Raw genomic sequence first — 19,149 nt, 5'->3', positions numbered from 1 at the left:
CTGAAACATTACACATGTTCAGTAAGAATATTATGAAAAGGATGACTGCTATTAACCATACAGCAGAGATGCTGAGTCACCAATAGGAAATAACAAAAAGACTGTCACAAAATAAGCTTTCGGCCAACAAGGCCTTTGTCAAAAATAGACAACACACACATGTGTGTGTGTGTGTGTGTGTGTGTGTGTGTGTGTGTGTGTGTGTGTGTGTGTGCGCGCGCGTGCGTGTGCGCGCGCGCGCTCCTAGTCACCATATAGCGGAGATGCTGAGTTGCAGATAGGCCCCCCCCCCCGTGTCCCATCTATTTTTGACAAAGGCCTTGGCTGAAAGCTTATTTTGTCAGTCCTCTTATTGTTGCCTATCTGCGACTCAGCATCTCCACTGTATGGTGACTAGCAGCTAACCTTTTCATAATATTGATATGTTCTGTAAGGTTAGATTAGAAATATAGTCAGAACATACTGTTCTTCATTTGCACAATTTTGTTACATCCCCCACAATTCATATACAAGCTTATGGTTCATGGCTTTCAACTTCTTATTCCTCACTTCGGCAGGTTTTCTTTTTTTATATATTCAGAAAGCTTTTTCAAAAACTCACAATTATCTTAAGTCATTTGGTATGGAGTCCTATTATAAGATTTCTGTATGTTGCATTTTAATCTATGAAGGGTAATATTTGTAGCAAAGAAAACTCCCTGGTTTATGTGCTGCTTAGTTAATAAACATCGTGTACTTGGTGCAGTTTATACATTGTCTTACAATATAGGACAAGCAATATGGTTCACTTACTTTTTATTTACATCTACATCTACATTTATACTCCGCAAGCCACCCAACGGTGTGTGGCGGAGGGCACTTTACGTGCCACTGTCATTACCTCCCTTTCCTGTTCCAGTCGCGTATGGTTCGCGGGAAGAACGACTGTCTGAAAGCCTCCGTGCGCGCTCTAATCTCTCTAATTTTACATTCGTGATCTCCTCGGGAGGTATAAGTAGGGGGAAGCAATATATTCGATACCGCATCCTGAAACGCACCCTCTCGAAACCTGGCGAGCAAGCTACACCGCGATGCAGAGCGCCTCTCTTGCAGAGTCTGCCACTTGAGTTTATTAAACATCTCCGTAACGCTATCACGGTTACAAAATAACCCTGTGACGAAACGCGCCGCTCTTCTTTGGATCTTCTCTATCTCCTCCGTCAGACCGATCTGGTACGGATCCCACACTGATGAGCAATACTCAAGTATAGGTCAAACGAGTGTTTTGTAAGCCACCTCCTTTGTTGATGGACTACATTTTCTAAGCACTCTCCCAATGAATCTCAACCTGGTAACCGCCTTACCAACAATTAATTTTATATGATCATTCCACTTCAAATCGTTCCGCACGCATACTCCCAGATATTTTACAGAAGTAACTGCTGCCAGTGTTTGTTCCGCTATCGTATAATCATACAATAAAGGATCCTTCTTTCTATGTATTCGCAATACATTACATTTGTCTATGTTAAGGGTCAGTTGCCACTCCCTGCACCAAGTGCCTATCCACTGCAGATCTTCCTGCATTTCGCTACTGTTTTCTAATGCTGCTACTTCTCTGTATACTACAGCATCATCCGCGAAAAGCCGCATTTTTTTTTGTCAGTGTTGCACATGGTCTTTTAAAGGGGGAAACCACATTAGGAGGCTTTTTGACACTGATATTTTTGATATTTTTGTGGAATGAATTAATTAGAATTTAATCAAATTTTGACATCAGTTCATTCATATTTCGAACATATATATATATATATATATATATATATATATATATATATATATATATATATATATATAGAATTTAATCAAATTTTGACATCAGTTCATTCATATTTCGAACATATATATATATATACTGTTCGAAATATGAATGAACTGATGTCAAAATTTGATTAAATTCTAATTAATTCATTCCACAAAAATATCAAAAAAATCAGTGTCAAAAAACCTCCTAATGTGGTTTCCCCCTTTAAAAGACCATGTGCAACACTGACAAAAAAAAAATGCGGCTTTTCGCGGATGATGCTGTAGTATACAGAGAAGTAGCAGCATTAGAAAACTATATATATATATATCTGCTTGTGTCGGTATATGTGTGGATGGATGTGTGTGTGTGTGTGTGTGTGTGTGTGTGTGTGTGTGTATACCCGCGCGCGCGTGTATACCCGTCCTTTTTTTCCCCCTAAGGTAAGTCTCTCCGCTCCTGGGATTGGAATGACTCCTTACCCTCTCCCTTAAAACCCTCTTCCTTTCGTCTTCCCCTCTCCTTCCCTCTTTCCTGATGAGGCAACAGTTTGTTGCGAAAGCTGGAATTTTGTGTGTATGTTTGTGTTTGTTTGTGTGTCTATCGACCTGCAAGGGCTTTCGTTCGGTAAATCACCTCATCTTTGTTTTTATATATAATTTTTCCCACGTGGAATGTTTCTATTATATATATATATATATATATATATATATATATATATATATATATATAATTTCAGCCAAAAATAACAAAGTTACGCTGTGATGGCCGCTGAAGGTGGCGAGTTTAGTTCTACAATTGTGTGCAGTGTAGCAGATTTTACATTAATAACTGATTTCCTGAGAATATAAACCTCAATGCAGGCGAAAATACTGAAAATTAAAAATTTTGCAGGTGTTGGAACAATTTACTTTGATTTTTTTCCTTGAATTGTGCAAAGATAAATATCCTTAAAATCATGATATCATCTGACAAGTTGGTTCATACAATTCGTAATTTTATAAAGAATCATACTGTCAATTTTCATAATGATCGGTTCTATACTTCTTGAGTTAGACTGCACGCAAATGTGAAAAAAGTCATTTAGAGATAAACGTGTTTGAAAAATAAATTCTTGGAAACTGGAAATTCGAGGAAGTTAACAATAATGTAAAATGGTTACCGCTCAATCTGTGATTCCAACACCTTATGGTAATCCTTCTTCTTCCTCATAGGCTTTGTTTTGTGCTTGCAGCAGTGCTTTCCGAGCTTTCTGATCTTCCTTCAATTACAGTGAACTAGGTAGATTTTGCTGGCTCACATGCTGGTTATGCATTTGTTCGGCATTATTCAAGCTTTGCGTGCCTACTACAATTCCTGCCTCATTTATGACCATCAGAAGGGATGAATTTCCTTCATTGAGTGAGCACACTGCTAAAGACAATGCCAATTCAACGACTTTTAGTCCGGAGTGCAAGTGTTTAGTAGCTAATCGCCAAATAGTGGGATTAAAACTTCCATTCACATTTTTGTGTGGCCACCTAGACATCTCTCCAGTAATTCATCCTTTGATAAATCTTCTTGTATTGGAAGAATTTTGAGCCTGTACCCAATGTGCACTCGGTTCTGTGCTCATAAAATCTAAACAAATGCGAATTTCGCATTGAAATTTTGACAGCGTGATGGTTAAGCTAATGATTTATGCAATAAAAAAATAGGATTTTTGAACCTCGTAATGTGGTTTACCCCCTTACAGGTGTTCAGTTTTGAATTCTTACATTCATTTTCAAACCATTGCCTACACCACTGATATTTGACTAACATAATTCCAAGGGAACATTCATAAGACTTGTTTGTACACAAGGTTGTAATGTTGACTTGGTTTATGAAAGTCTTTCAAGATCCCATTGGAATTATGTTACATTCAAATATAAGAGAAGCAGGTAATGGTTTAGATATTAATGCAAATATTCAATACTAGTCATCATTAAAGATCAAATGCAACTTTGATGGAAAACTAAATCTTTATTTGTATAAAATTCTGTTGTGTTGGTAATGAAATTGGTTGGTACAAATCTTTTAGCAGCCTATTTTTGAAATGTTGAATGTTAACGGAAAGGTACAATAGAAATTGATTGCATTTAGTGGGTAGTTCCAATGTTCTCAGTGGCTTCGAATTATGATATATGCCTTAACAACTCACTTTCTCAGTAGCATTGTTGCAGTTGTTTTTTAACATCAGTAAGTATTCAGTGTCCTACTCAATTCACTGTTCTCCAGATGGAGTGCATACAACAGTTTTTGATTTTAAATCTCACACAGTTCTCATCATGGTAGTTCATTAACTGTTCAGCCATTGACTGCTTTTTAATCATAGAATACATCTTTGCAGTTAATTTTTGTGCATCTGTTTCAGTGTTATCTATATAAGTGAGCTGATAATTTTAGTTGTCGTGTAGCATATTAGTTTTTGTCTTGCGTGTACATATATACTGTGCATGAAGAAATTGAAACCAACGTGGCTTTGTGAAAAAAAATCACCTGCTTATTAAGGTTCCCCTTTAAGTCATCTGAGCATACCTGTTATACGTTCATATGGGCCATACCAGCCTGTTAAGAGTACAGCAATACAGCTATAAATTTGTTTGGGTCTGTTACTGTACCTACGTAGGGTCTCAATACATGGGAACGGTACTCTCAGTGGGCTACATTTCATCTTGTATGAGATTTTTTACAGATACACTGTGCCTATCCAACAAACCACCTCCATTGCTCCTTAGTCTTACCCCTAAATATTTAAACAATGTAATTTTCTCAGGAAGTTTGCAGCTAGCCTTGGGATCAGTGGCTATTGGGGTTTTTCGTTGTTGTGGACATCATCTTGCTTTTATCCAGATCCAAAAAGACCTGCCACACATTACAGCAATGGAAATTGATAGATATTCTCCTCTTCCTTACAATCATCCAACAATATTTTTCAGGTAATCCCATCATCAGTCAAGACTATTGTTTTGCCCCATATTTTCTTCATATGGGCACATGGTATCCACTGCTGTTATTAGTAATTTGAATAAATCAAAGCTCCTTTTATGTAAATGCATTTTCCACCACAAAACATTTTGGTCACTAGACCACTCTCAAATGTTCAAGAGGTTTGTAACTTAACAAGTGTGTTTTTGTGTTAACTAAATGTTTGAGAATACCTGGAGCTCAAGGCCAGTCACATTAGAAATTATATTTATGCAATGTCTAATAAATTGTTATTGTATTTTGAGAACATTAATGGTCCAGTTATGCTTCCTTTTGGTACACTCCGTGTTACTTTCATTTGTGCTGAACATTCCCTGTTACATTTTTCTTACAGGGTTTTATTAATCAAAAACTCTTAAAGCCTTTTATTAAGGAACTGAAAAATTTGCATTTGTTATAAATGCAACTATACCTATGAATTCTGTCGTGAAATGTGAAAATGCGAAGTTACCTAATAAATGCTGTTTCATAGCAAAATGTATCCAAATGAATTATTTATCAAACATTGTTTAAAATACTTATATTTTTTTGTGTATAAATATTGAAAAAGTAGTAAATTTTCACATACTAATGTTGCATAACAGCTAGGAAAGCCCAATTTGGAAAGAGAATAAGAATGTTGTTGTTGTGGTCTTCAGTCCTGAGACTCGTTTGATGCAGCTCTCCATGCTACTCTATCCTGTGCAAGCTTCATCATCTCCCAGTACCTACTGCAACCTACATCCATTTGAATCTGCATAGTGTATTCATCTCTTGGTCTCCCTCTATGATTTTTACCCTCCACGCAGCCCTCCAATACTAAATTGGTGATCCCTTGATGCCTCAGAACATGTCCTACCAACCGAACCCTTCTTCTAGTCAAGTTGTGCCACAAACTTCTCTTCTCCCCAATCCTATTCAATACCTCCTCGTTAGTTATGTGATCATGTGATCTACCCATCTAATCTTCAGCATTCTTCTGTAGCACCACATTTTGAAAGCTTCTATTCTCTTCCTGTCCAAACTATTTATCGTCCATGTTTCACTTCCATACATGGCTACACTCCATACAAATACTTTCAGAAACGACTTCCTGACACTGAAATCTATACTCGATGTTAACAAATTTCTCTTCTTCAGAAACGCTCTCTCTTCTTCAGAAACACTTTCCTTGCCATTGCCAGTCCACATTTTATATCCTCTCTACTTCAACCATCATCAATTATTTTGCTCCCCAAATAGCAAAACTCCTTTACTACTTTAAGTGTCTCATTTCCTAATCTAATTCCCTCAGCATCACCCGACTTAATTCGACTACATTCCATTATCCTCGTTTTGCTTTTGTTGATGTTCATCTTGTATCCTCCTTTCAACACTATCCATTCCGTTCAACTGCTCTTCCAAGTCCAAGAATGAGTTTGCAAAATAAAGAGCATATCTATGAACAAACACAATAATTTATACGTATGCCTGTAAGTTTCTCTCCAGAGTCACACCAGCTGCAGATGGTTGAATGATCTCTATAAGGTACCCACTGTATTTGGCATAACAGAACTTTTCTGTAGAACCTTGCATCTTAGAACAAAGAAATTCATACATTGTTTGCTAGCTAAAGTTGGTTTTATGCAGACACTTTAATGTGGCAGTTTTAGGTGGTGGGTATTTTGAACTGTGGTTGGATAAGATACAATTAAAGGTCAGGCACAAACTATCTCATTTACAATGCTGCCAACCTCAGTAAGCAGTTGTGTGCAGTAGCTCCTGTCAAATGCTTTGTGCACTCTTTGCTTTGGGTTGTGCCTTTCTCATTTTCTTATTTTGAAATGAATGAGGGGACTAATTCCGGTCCATCAGGGGGTACAACTCTTACAGAAAGACTCGGCAGTCCCCATGACTACACGAGTTACGATGTCCCAGAAACTAACAACATGGATGTGGGATGGGTGCCTTGTGAGAGAGGGATTTCTTTCCCCATACTGCTCCTCATCCCATGGGTAGTCAAAGTCCTTGTTTGTCATGGCCAACTATTATGTTATAATGTCTGCACTAGAGCGACCAGAAAATGTATTTCTACCACACTGAGCAGAAAATAGTGCTGCTTCTCAACAGAAACAATTATTTGTTGAAAGCTTAAATAGAGCCACAGGAAGAAAACAAGCAAAGACCATTTTGTAAAAAGTTGTCTACGTTTTTGCAAAAGCAAACATTCTATCTAAAACAACTCTTATATTGGAGAATAAAAACTATTCTCTTTATTATTATTTTATCTTTCAGTCCCCCCCCCCCCCCCCCCCCCCCCCCCCCCCCCTCCTGATCAACTTTGACCTCGAGCGGGTGACATGACACCTGTTTACATTTATATACCTAATCACTTTAAAAATATAATTTTAATTTCACCAAAAGTAGATGCTAGTATTTCAGGTCACTAATAATTTTATACTTGCAAAGGCACTCCATATGATCGTATCTTGATTAGTAGGCAACATTGATGTGCAAAATCGAACGCCTTTTAGAAACCTATGAAGATAGAATTTACTTGTTAACTTGCAACTGTGATTTCAAGAATATGGATAAAGCAAGTTGTTCATCACACAAGTGGTTCTTCTTGAACATTTGCTGACGCTTTGGAAGGAGCTTCATTTGCTCGAGGAGTCTCATAAAGTCCAAAATTAAAAATGTGCTCTAAGATGCTGATCTGTAATTTTGTGCATAGATCCTTTTACTGTTTCTGTACACAGGAGTGGCAAGTATTCTCTTTATTCAAATGTTTAAGTGGAGCAGGTTGTTTTACCCATGGCAACTGGTAAATCTGGGAAAAGCCTGGAAATTTTTTAGAATTCCAGCAATTTTTCATTGTGTTAATTTTCAATTAAATGTTTGTAATTTTGACTGGTAAGCATTGATACTCTTACAAAGAATTTTACTTTAGTCCACTATTGCAGAACAATACTGCTGCAGTAAAACATATATGACAGAACACCAAACTCAAACTTAATTGGAAATAAAGTGCACCATTTACAGTAACAAAATGCAGTGCACCCACAATCATCTGCTGACAGCAGAATGTATCAAAAACTATATGGTACTTCGTAACAAGAAACTGCTTTCAATGAGCATGATGTCACACAGGTTATGAGAAAATATTGCAAACGCGGATTTGGGAAGTGTTACTTTCAAAGTAAATTTCTTTTTAAGCAAGATGGATTATGCTTTGTGTGAAAAGGTGTGATGAATTTATTAAATCACAGTGTGTTAGACTCTCATTTAAAACTTAACACTTTGAGTATCAGCTGCTTACCAAAATTTCTAGATCAGAACACCAGCCATTTATGCCATTTTTTAAACTTTTACTGGCACAGTTGTCTTTGATTTATCTTAGCTGGTAACACACTAAAAATGCCAAGCTTCAAGGTTATAATGTAATGGGATAGACAAAGACATCTACTCACCAAGCGGCGGCAGAACAACCAGTACATGAGCAAGCTTTTGGAGCTAGTGGCACATTATTCTAGCAGGAGGATTGAAGGGGAAGGAAGAGAGGCAAAGGAAAAGGACTGGAGAAGTTTAAGGAAAGGTGTAGAGTTCAGAAAAGTCTCTCAGAAACCTAGGTCAGAGATGGAAGACAGGGTAATACGCAAGACAGAAGTTATACACAAGTCAACAAGACTAAAAAGCTGAGTGCATTTTACCCAACAGAGATGAGAGGGGGATGGTGAGAAATAGACAGGTCAGAAAATGAAAGATTTAGAAACTAAAACGGAGTGAAGAAAGGAGTAGTTACTGTGAAGGAATTCTGAGACAGAAGAATTTAACGTAAATTGAGGCTAGGTGGGCAGCGAGAACCAAGAACATGTTGTAGCACTAGTTCCCACCTGCGGAGTTATGAGAAACTGGTGTCTGGGGAAAGAATCCTGGTGGCGTGTGTGCTGAAACAGGCACCGAGGTCACAACCATCACATAGAGCATGAGCTGCAGAAGGATATTGTTTGTTGCTGGTATACACCCTCTGCCTATGCCCATTTGTCCTAAATGTTAACTTAATGGTTATGCTGATGTAAAGGCCGAAAGTGTTTTATAACAGCTGGTATGGTGTGTCATTTCACAGGTGACTCTCTGTTTGATGGTATATGTTTTTCTAGTTACCGGGCTGGCATAGGTGGTGGTAGGAAGGTGCATAGGTCATCTAGTTACCGGGCTGGCATAGGTGGTGGTAGGAAGGTGCATAGGTCAAGTCTTGCAGCAGGATGGTCACAGGAGTAGGAGTCATAGGGTAGGGAGATGGGTGCAGGAGCAATATAGGGCTTGACAAGGATATTGCAGAGATTGGGAGGGTGACAGAAAGGTGTTCTAGGTGTGGTTGACAAAATCTCAGACAGAGTGGACCTCATTTCAGGGCTTGATTTCAGTAAGTCACGGCCTTGTCAAAGTAGCTGATTAATACATTAAAGAGCAGGATGATGATAAGTGACAAGTGGTGTGCTGTAGAGGTTTTTGTTGGGGGGGGGGGGGGGGGGGTGGCGGCAATTGGCAGTATCAGGATTGGATGTGATGGCCCAGGAAATCTGCCTTTGAACTAAGCTGGTGTGGTAATTACATCCATTGAAGGCTGAGGTGAGATTGGTGGTGTACTGCTCTAAAGAGTATGCATCTGAACAAATATGTTTGTCTCAAATGCCAAGACTGTACGGGAGGGCACCTTTAACATGGAAAGGATGACAACTGTCAAAATGTAAGTATTTTCATTTGTTAGTAGCTTTAATGTGGACAGAAGTGTGTAGCTGGGCTTCAGTGAGGACAAGATCAACATCAAGGGAAGTGGCATGGGATTCAGAATAGAATCATGTGAAATTTAATTGGGAGAAGGAATTTAAAGGTTCCAGGAATTTTAACACGTCAACCTCAACATGAATTCCATATGGCATCAACATGTCTAAACCAAACCAGGGACTGAAGGCTTATGGATTCCAGGAAAGCCCCCTCCAAGCGACCCATGAAAAGGTTGGCATAGGAAGGAACCATCCTGGTTCTCAAGGCCATACCCGTGATATGTTTGCGTGTCTGCCCCTCAAAGGCTAATTAGTTGTTGGTAAGTATAAAGTTGATTAAGGTGAATAGGAAGGATGTCATTGGTTTGGAATCAGGTGGCTGCTGACTGAGGAATTGTTCAACAGCAGGCAGGCCATATCCATGGGGATGTAGGTGTAGAGGGAGATGGTATCAGTGGTTACAAGCAAGGTGTGTGGTGGGAGTGGATAGGGCATGGATTTCAGATGATCTGGGAAATGGTTGTTGCCTTTAGTACAGGAGAGAAGTCTTTGTACAGTGGGTTGCAGATGTTGATCAACTAAGGCAGATATATGCTTGATTGGTGCTTTGAAGTCAGCAACCATAGGACAGCCGGGATGATTGGGTTTTTGGATCTTAAGAAGGTGGAAGGTGGGGGTGCATGGATTGGGTGCTGTATGAAGTTCTGTGGATAGAGGTATTAGTCCTTGTGATGGGTCTAAGGTTTTAAGGAGGAACTGCAGGTCAGTTTGAATCACAGGGATGGGATCTTGATGACAGGTGCTTTAGGTAGAGTTGTCAGACAGCTGGCGTAGACTGTCACTAAAGTACTCCTGCGAGGTACCACATTGGTAGATTCTTTATCTGTTGGGAGCCTGGAGTTCTACAGAGGACAGGTTAGGGTCATATTGTAGGGATTCTTGAAAGGCTTGTAAGGGATGATTTTGAGGTAGTGGTGGTGGATCAAGTTGGGATCATGGTCGGAACTGTTCAAGGCAGGATTCAATGTCATGTTTGCTGTTGGAAATGTTTTGAGATTGGGTTACAAAGTGATATTTTCAGTTGACATTACTTGTGAAGGAAAGTAGATCTTAACACCAAAGCAACATGATTAAATGCAGGCTTAGAGCTGAAAATGAGACCCTTGGACAATACAGATAATTCAGAAGAGGAGAGTGCTTCAGACAAGAGATTGAGAACATGGTATTGTTGGGACTGGTTTTTGTGATTATTGGCGTGGGAGGCAGTGGTGAAGCCTGGTGCATGTTAAGGATTTTGGCCAAGCTTGGTTTGTGGGAGAGGAGTGGCAGTTGATGGTTTGGCTGTTTAGGGAGCCACAGACAGACAGGAAAGGAAACTGCACTGTTGAGGTAGCTCAGGATAAGTTGGGATAGCTTTTTGAGTTGAAGTCTGGCATGTTGTTAGAGTTTGATGTTGGCTTGGCAGGTGATACCATCCAAGCAAACATGAGGGGCAGAAAACTGCAGGATTTTGCGGAAGGAGAGAAGTCTGGTGGACTGGAAATGGACAGCTTAGGCATACAGGTCACAGATTTGCTGGATAAGTCCAAAAGATTGCTGTATTTGAAACTGTAAAAGAGCCTATTGTGGAGTAGGATTATATCCTGAAACAGGGACTTTCAGTGTTAGGCCTTTGGGAATAACTCCAAGGGAAAACCAAGTTTCAAGAAACAGAATGTGGGACCATAGTTTTGATTGTGCAAAAGCGTCTTTTCAAAAAGAACCTGTAATTTTTGATGGGCTTCATCATGACAAGAGGGGACGGTTTGGAGTGTTAGAAATGATGGGAGTGGCAAAAAAAAAGAGAAGCAGAGGGTGGGAAAAGATAGAAAGTGGAAGAAAAGTAAGGAAAAAATTCGGAATAATCAGAAAAATACATACAAAAATATTGAGAGCAAGCAGTGATTAATGAGAGGTAATGAGTGGGTGAGAATTTCTTGCCAGAAAAGTGGCCTATAGGATACAAAAAAATGATTGGAAAAGAAAAAATTGATAGGGAAAGTCATGAAAAAGACAAACTTTTAAAACTGTGCAAACAGAAAGGGAATATGACGAATATTAGATTTGAAAGCTTAGATTGTCCTGTAGCTATACTGTACATGTATTAATTTAAAGCATTAACTTTTCCATTGTGTGTTCATGCTTAATAATGATGTTGCTATTGGCTGATGGGACCATGTAACATGAGTTGTGATTGGCCAACAAAAATGCATCTTAATCTTGATTTCATTGCTTCAGAAGCTACCATGCTCTACCATATATCGGAGATGCTGAGTCACAGATAGGCACAACAAAAAGACTGTCAAACAAAGCCTTCAGCCAAACAGGCTTTTGTCAGAATTAGGCATCACTCACACTCTGTGATGAACCAAGCTGGGATAGTTTTAATTCTCCTCTTGCTTGCCATCTGCATCCTTAAATTCATTTTTTTATGTTTAACTATGTACATTAGCACACATGAACATAATCTGCATTTTCATAAAAGAGAAAGATTGGCCCTCAGTTTTAAAGAATATAACACCAAATCTCATTTTATGCTTCGTTTTACGTATGTAATTGATTTTGTAGATTATTTCAACTATTACTAGATAGTATCTTTCACTACAGGATGAAATCAGTGATTGTTTCATAACCAAAATTCTGTTGTTGACATATAAACTAATTGTAAACATTTGGGAGGTGAAATGATAGTAATCTTAAAGTATCTATTTGGAATGTAACAATACGAAAGAAGGAAAATTGCTACTCACCATATTGCGGAGATGCTGAATCGCGATAGGCACAATAAAAAAATTCACACAATCATAGCTTTTGGCCATTAAGGCCTTTGTCAGCTTTTGACACACATACACACATGCGCGCACACACACACACTAACGCAAGTGCAACTTGCACACACATCTGCAGTCTCAGAGAGCTGAAACTACACTCTCTGAGACTGCAGATGTGTGTGCAAGTTACGCTTGCGTGTGTGTGTGTGTGTGTGTGTGTGTGTGTGTGTGTGTCTACTGCTGACAAAGGCCTTGATGACCAAAAGCTATGATTGTGTGAATCTTTTTATTGTGCCTATCGCGGCTCAGCATCTCCGCTATATGATGAGTAGCAACTTTCCTTCTCTCGTATTGTTACATTCCATCCAGTCTACATTTGGATCTATTCGATAATGTGTTAGCAAAGCCAGCCCTTCATTAATTCCAAAATAATTAACAGTTTTGTCCAAAGCATTGTTTCCTTTCTTATGTTTGTTAATTTCATGATTTAAACAAATAATTCGACCTAACTCTTGCAGTAGAGAAAACTGTTAAAAAGATGCAATTTTTCGATGTATTCACTTAATTGAATGAGTTAAGTTTTAATTGTAATTTCTGTAATTTTATCTTCAAACAATGTGTAGCTTCAGTACCTATTATTTTGATGATATATAAGTGCCCAATTTTTGGTCACGAGACAACCAGTCTACGGCAGAGTTTCAGATAAATAATGCTTCAACTTAACTGTGGAATAAGTGTAAAACAATTAGGACATGTGTAAAAACAATGAACGTGTCTGCTCCATACGTACCAGATTATTCTTAAAGAACTGTGAACTTTGTGGTTAGGTTTTACTGCTCGTAGATGTTCAACAGTAAACTATTGTAGCAGTACATGGAGGTTCGCCTGCAAACTCTTAATGAGGCATATGGAAAGTTTAAACAATAGTGCACTGGCCATATAACCGTGTATTATTGGGGGGGGGGGGGGGGGGGTTGTGAAAAGTGAAAGTAAACAACTGTGAATCACAAATATGCACCTGTCGGCTACATCATTTCAAGTAGTCATAATTGTACTTCACACCCCATTTTTCGGCCAGTATCACAACACAGTACATCGACGCTGAGAAAAACAAATGATCAACGAAGGAAAAAAAAGCAAGTGGAAGCACTACAGCACGCGAACAGAATGTACATACACACAAACACACACGCAAGCAACCACGATCTCTTTCTGCCTAGGCCAGACATGGCATCGTCAGCCAGAGACTGTGGTGATGTATGTGTATGGGTGCACGCACGCACTCACCTGCAACTCAGTATCTCCACTATATGGTGAGAAGCACCTATCCTTATCATAACATTGTCGAAGTGTGTATTGCCACTCAAGAAATAGCGATAGTCTGAAAGCTAGTGTAAATATGATTTTCTGTTGCATGTTTTTATGCACCAGACATCAGTCAGGTATACGTGAGTTGTTGCCAGTCAGGTATATGTGAGCTGTTGCCTTTTCTTAATTTTTCATACATGTTACATTGGTGCAGAAATTGTGGAATTTTTTCTGTCATGTTGAAAAAGTAAAAGAATTGTTAATTTACAGCATAAGTTGAAATGTCTGTTTCATCTTGGTCTATATAGTCTTAATACTAGAATACCGATCAATAAGTAAGTTTATTGTATTTCGTGTTTTCTGATCAAAACATGAAATTGAAGAAAACTGAAAAATAGTCAATGTTTTGTGAAATGATTTTTCCAAAAGTGAATAATGAAATAGATTATAAAAAATTAATGCACCACGTTTGCTGCACATGATTTTGAGCATAATTCAAAATGTCTCTCTGATCTATTTTATTCCATTCTTTTAGACAAGTCATTTCACAAAACATTTGACTTTCATTCAAATTTTTTCATTAGTTGTGTAGGAATATTTGCTGCTTGAGAGATTCTTAGTTAATAGAGATGGGCAAATTTCTTATGGTATGTATCTGGCACGCATGTTAACCAAGGAATATTTACTGTTGTTTTAGAGTCAAACCTGTTGGTGCACTATTGTAAGAATGGTTTTTTGCATTGCTAGAGTTTCTGAATGGTTTGTTTGTGTGAGCATTGTTAAGGTTGATGTTGATTATGTTATTTGAGCTTCCCCTTCTCCAGTTGTTTTAGCAAGTTATACTTCACTTCTTCCAAATTGGCATGGACTTCTATCACATTTTGAAGAATCAGAATGAGAAATTGTCTTAACCTTTTCATCATCAGGAAAATTCAGAGAAATAACATTTCTCTCATGAAAGTTGTACTAGGGTGGAATATGAACTGACATTTGGAGACCATGGTGTTTATTTCAAATGTCATACGATTGATATTGAAAAAAATCAAATTCAGAAATTGAGGGAATTCTTATGAGGGCCAATTCATTCCTATCGTAAAGGCAATGAGGTGAAACAGAAATTAAAACTCTGAATATAATAGTGTAATATGTGATGTGTAACCTCCCCATATTATTCTCTGCCATCCTCAGTGTTGTAGCATCTGGCTCCAATCAACAGCATATGTGATAGTTGTTGCAGCCTCAGTGCCATCCAATAGCTATTTTGGCCATTAAATGAAGAGCAAGGTGTAGCTGCTATCTTCTGTATTTATTGAAAAATATTTACAATTACTATATATAACCATAGGAAATCACTGGTATGAAATAGAGAAATCATTTTCTTCACTTGCTCTTTATCAGATGGTCAGAGTGAAAGACATTACACCTGTTGTGCCTCCTCAATGAAATGTGGATTTAGAATTGTTCCCTACAATGTAGGTCAAACAAATCATTGTGACGGTAGTACAGCAAGGGTAAGAGTCTGCAGCAAGGGTAAGAGCCTTGTCATTCTGGATTGTGCAGGTCAGTTGTGTGAAGCTAGTGCACCAGAAAAATTCTGGCATGGGTCATTTAAACATGACTTTCATGGTGGGTGGAACACAAATATTGCCCAAAACTCCAAATGGCTTCAAAAAATATTGATAATCGTGCAGTATTTCTAAGTGTTATGATTGTCTGGTGCAGCATCCTGACACCATTCTTGTTCCATATCTCAGTTACATATACCAACACAGAAATTCTTGCAGTAATATGTAAGCTTTGTTGTCTTAGAATTAAAGATACCTTCATCACACATATCTTCAGCCTACTTCTCATTCAGTGGGCATATATTTGGTTGAGCAGAGAAGTGCTGGCTGTGTACAGAATATCTCAAAACATCCATGAGGAAGTAATCCTCAATCCATACACACCGCTGATATTGGAATTTATCACCAACTGTTAAACTATCTACCCTTGTTATCACTACAGGTCAGTCTCTGCCATGCTGGGATCTGAGGGACCTGCTCTCCTTTCTTAACATTCCTTAACATTTAGTAAACTATCACATTATGCAGATGATATTTACATACACTGAGTGGTCACAGAGGATACCTGCCATAGAATAGTGCGTGCTGCCGTATTACTTGACATTTGATGGTAAACATGGGCAGTATCACCTCACAAATCTCTAGATATACAGCATCTTGCACCATGGAAGTAGTTGGCCTGATTTGTAAATTCCTGGGATGAATGGCTGACATTGGACATCTTCATCAAAGGCTAGGACAAACAATTAACATTCATCACGCATTCCCATACTTCTGAGGCACACATCACCCCACAGTGCTGTCCCTGCATTGATGGCTGGTGCAGTCTCAATTAGATTATGGTGCTATCTTTTATCATGGTTTCATGAAGTTGGCATCAAAGTTTAACAGAATACCTTACTCCTGCGTGAAAATCTGCCTGCACATCATGCAAGATCCATCTACTTTCCAAACTGGAAATGTGTAGTCATGACAACTGTTCAAATGCAGAAGCTAGATTAAACTATTCACTGATGATTCAAAAATAACTGGTCAGATATATGTGACTAGCACTTTTTGTCCTGAGCTCCATTCAGAATGTTCATATGTTGTACTTCAGTACACACAAGTGTCAAATGCAGGAGCAGCAAGGCACTGTTCAAACTCACCAGACCATTTAGACTAAACAAGATCTGGAATATATCTCACTTGTTAACTACACTATTGGGTCTCAAAATGCTACGGTGCATTGGAATAGCAACAATCATTTTATGAAAGTGATGCAGGTAGTGTTTGAGTTACAGTGCCATGAAACTTCATTGAACCTTCTTTGTATACCAGTGCACTAAAATGTCCAATAAAATGGGTGTGTGGGCTTACCTCTTCACCCAGAAGATAGTGGTTTACAGATTGGGCATGCAATAAGCCATACTTAACCGGTATTGCCACTATTCTCACATGATATACAAAATCATCACAGATCTTTCAAGATATTGTAACCAGCATATGTAATTGAGTGTATGTCCTTAGGTAGCTTTTGTACCGTGTGCTTTGTATGCCCTTTAATTATTTTAATCATCCACTGTACTACTTGTGTAACATGGTGCTGGCTGCACAGTGTGTACATCAGATACCAATAAAAAAAAAAGAAACTCAAAATTAAAATATTAATTAGTTTGCATTAGTAAAAATCTCTTGTGCCTTGAGTGTATTTCTTAGATATTTAATGCTGTCCTATGAGGTTTGGCCTATGTAATTTGTGGCAATATTATATTGATAGCGACCATAGAGTTCACCCTAGCAGTGAACATCTGGGATGACCTCATTAAGTAAAAATCTAAAGGTATGGAGAGATAAGGTATGATACTAGTATTTCTCATGCAGTCTGTTGAATGAAACTATAACTGTGAGGCTACAAGAATGGGGCCATTGAAGAGTATCTGTAGGAATTCAGACTTGTAATAAATAGGTATAACTGAAAACGGCACACTGAGATGATGTTGGTGCATTCCCCACTTTGTGTAATTTTGAGAGTATAACTCAGTGTTGAAGGTGGATTATGTTTACAATATTGTGTGCAGTCCATGGATTTTATCAATTGAGAAATGAAGGTCTAATTAGCTACAATCATTGAAAACAGTGTACAGAAAGGTGCCAATTGTGCAGCAATTGACAGTTATTTTCAGGTGTTCGTTACCAATTCCACCTGTTTCAGTATAGTAAGATGTTTTAGACAATGCGTTTCTTGTGTACGCTCAAGCTTGCAAGATAATCCCCACATTACTTTTGTGTAACAGAATGTATATCAGTCTTGCTACAAAATGCCAGTCGCTCTTTTAGTGTAATATTACTACATTTTGGCATACAGAGCATAAACAAGGCCAAGACAACTGTTTTGAAATGAATAATACTGTGAAAAGGATAGATTACTACTCTAAAAATGACTTGTTGAGTTGCAGACAAGCACAACAAAGAAACTAATTTTTTGGCTTTCAGCCAAAGCATTCTTCAGAAAACAAAACACACATTCATACAAGCAGGCACACCTGACGCACACATGTCCACCTGATGCATACATGTCCACCTGATGCACACATGTCCACTATCTCTGGCCACTGTGGCTAGAATGCAACTCTCACATTGAATCAGGGTGTATACGACCCGGGACAACTGGGAGATCCAGGAAAAACCCGGGAATTTTTTCATCCGGGAGAAAACCGGGAAAAACCCGGGAACTTTTTAGAATTCCGGGAATTTTACATTGTTTTAGTTTTCAGTTAAATTTTTGTAACTTTTACTGGTAAGAACCTATTCTAACAAAGAATATTACTGTATCTCGCTGCTGCAGAATAATGCTACAGCAATAAAACACAAATGAAAGGAAAAAACGAAAATAAAACTTAAGTTGCAAAGGAAATGCACCATATACAACAACAAAACACAGTGGTCATACAAGCGTCTGCCAGCAGCAAAATGTGTCAAAGGCTTTAGGACGACTATGCAATGTTTCATAACAACAAATTGCCTCCGATGAGCTTGAGCGGTTGCGAACAAGCTCACGTGCAGTTGAGTCGCATATGAGTTGTACTTTTCCCGCTTCTGGCTACAGAAGTGTGGCAGTTAGCTGTATAAGCAACAGCAGGAAGTAGCCAGATGCTATTGGGAAAAATTTTATTGGTGCGACTAAGCTGGCAGATTCACGTATGTGCAACAGGCCCGGAACTAGGGGATGGGGGCAAACCGGGGTATCTGCCCTGGTGGCAGTTTCATGGGTGGCGAGCATGGGTGGGGCGCCAACTCCATATTATTGAGGAAAAAGACCTTGTTTCACAAAGTGCCTAGCATCCAGCGCATGTTGGTCTAGCCATTACTCATACGATTTTGAACGCATTCCTGCTGATTTTTGAACAAATTCTAAGTTGATTTCTGAATGTATTATAAGTTGATTTTTCAATGCGTGCATAATGTATGTGATGCCTCTGCCAGGGGAATCCCCGTTGCATCTAGAAATAAACTTTCCTGCAGACAAAAGGGGACGGGGCTATACGAGCTGATCGGAATAAGATTAATGGGTGAATGCCAATTCCTGTTTATGTGGTTTGCAAATCATCAGTGTTGTTATAATTACTAGCGAATTCCATAGAGTCAGACTACCAGAGTGGAAATAAACGACTAACAGGAATAAAAGGCAACAAAGATTACGTATTGTCTTCTCCGTGTATCCAAGAAAATGAAATTTTGACAGAAAATTTTTGGCCAGACCACTACACTACTAGGGGCTAGTCACACAGTCCCAGGCTAACAGTCACTAAAGTTCTATTCTGGGAGTAGCACAGAAAACGCGTTGTACGAACACGTAATAGCGCCTGACCGGGGAATAAATGCGGGATAACTAAACCGGTGGCTGTGACAGGGTTCGTGAATTTAACCAGAGGATAAGTTTTGACACT

At 38.6% G+C, this 19,149-nt stretch overlaps 1 protein-coding gene across 1 annotated transcript in view; it reads left to right on the top strand.

The window, feature by feature from the left end:
• LOC126473464 (charged multivesicular body protein 3) overlaps positions 1-19,149 on the top strand; it is a 57,440-nt gene that overhangs the window by 20,254 nt on the left and 18,037 nt on the right. The window lies entirely within an intron of this gene.

This window comes from Schistocerca serialis, chromosome 4 (genome assembly GCF_023864345.2).
Source record: "Schistocerca serialis cubense isolate TAMUIC-IGC-003099 chromosome 4, iqSchSeri2.2, whole genome shotgun sequence".
Lineage (NCBI taxonomy): Eukaryota > Metazoa > Arthropoda > Insecta > Orthoptera > Acrididae > Schistocerca > Schistocerca serialis.
Note: the sequence above shows the minus strand (reverse complement) of the source record. Positions and strands in the feature narration are given on the sequence as shown.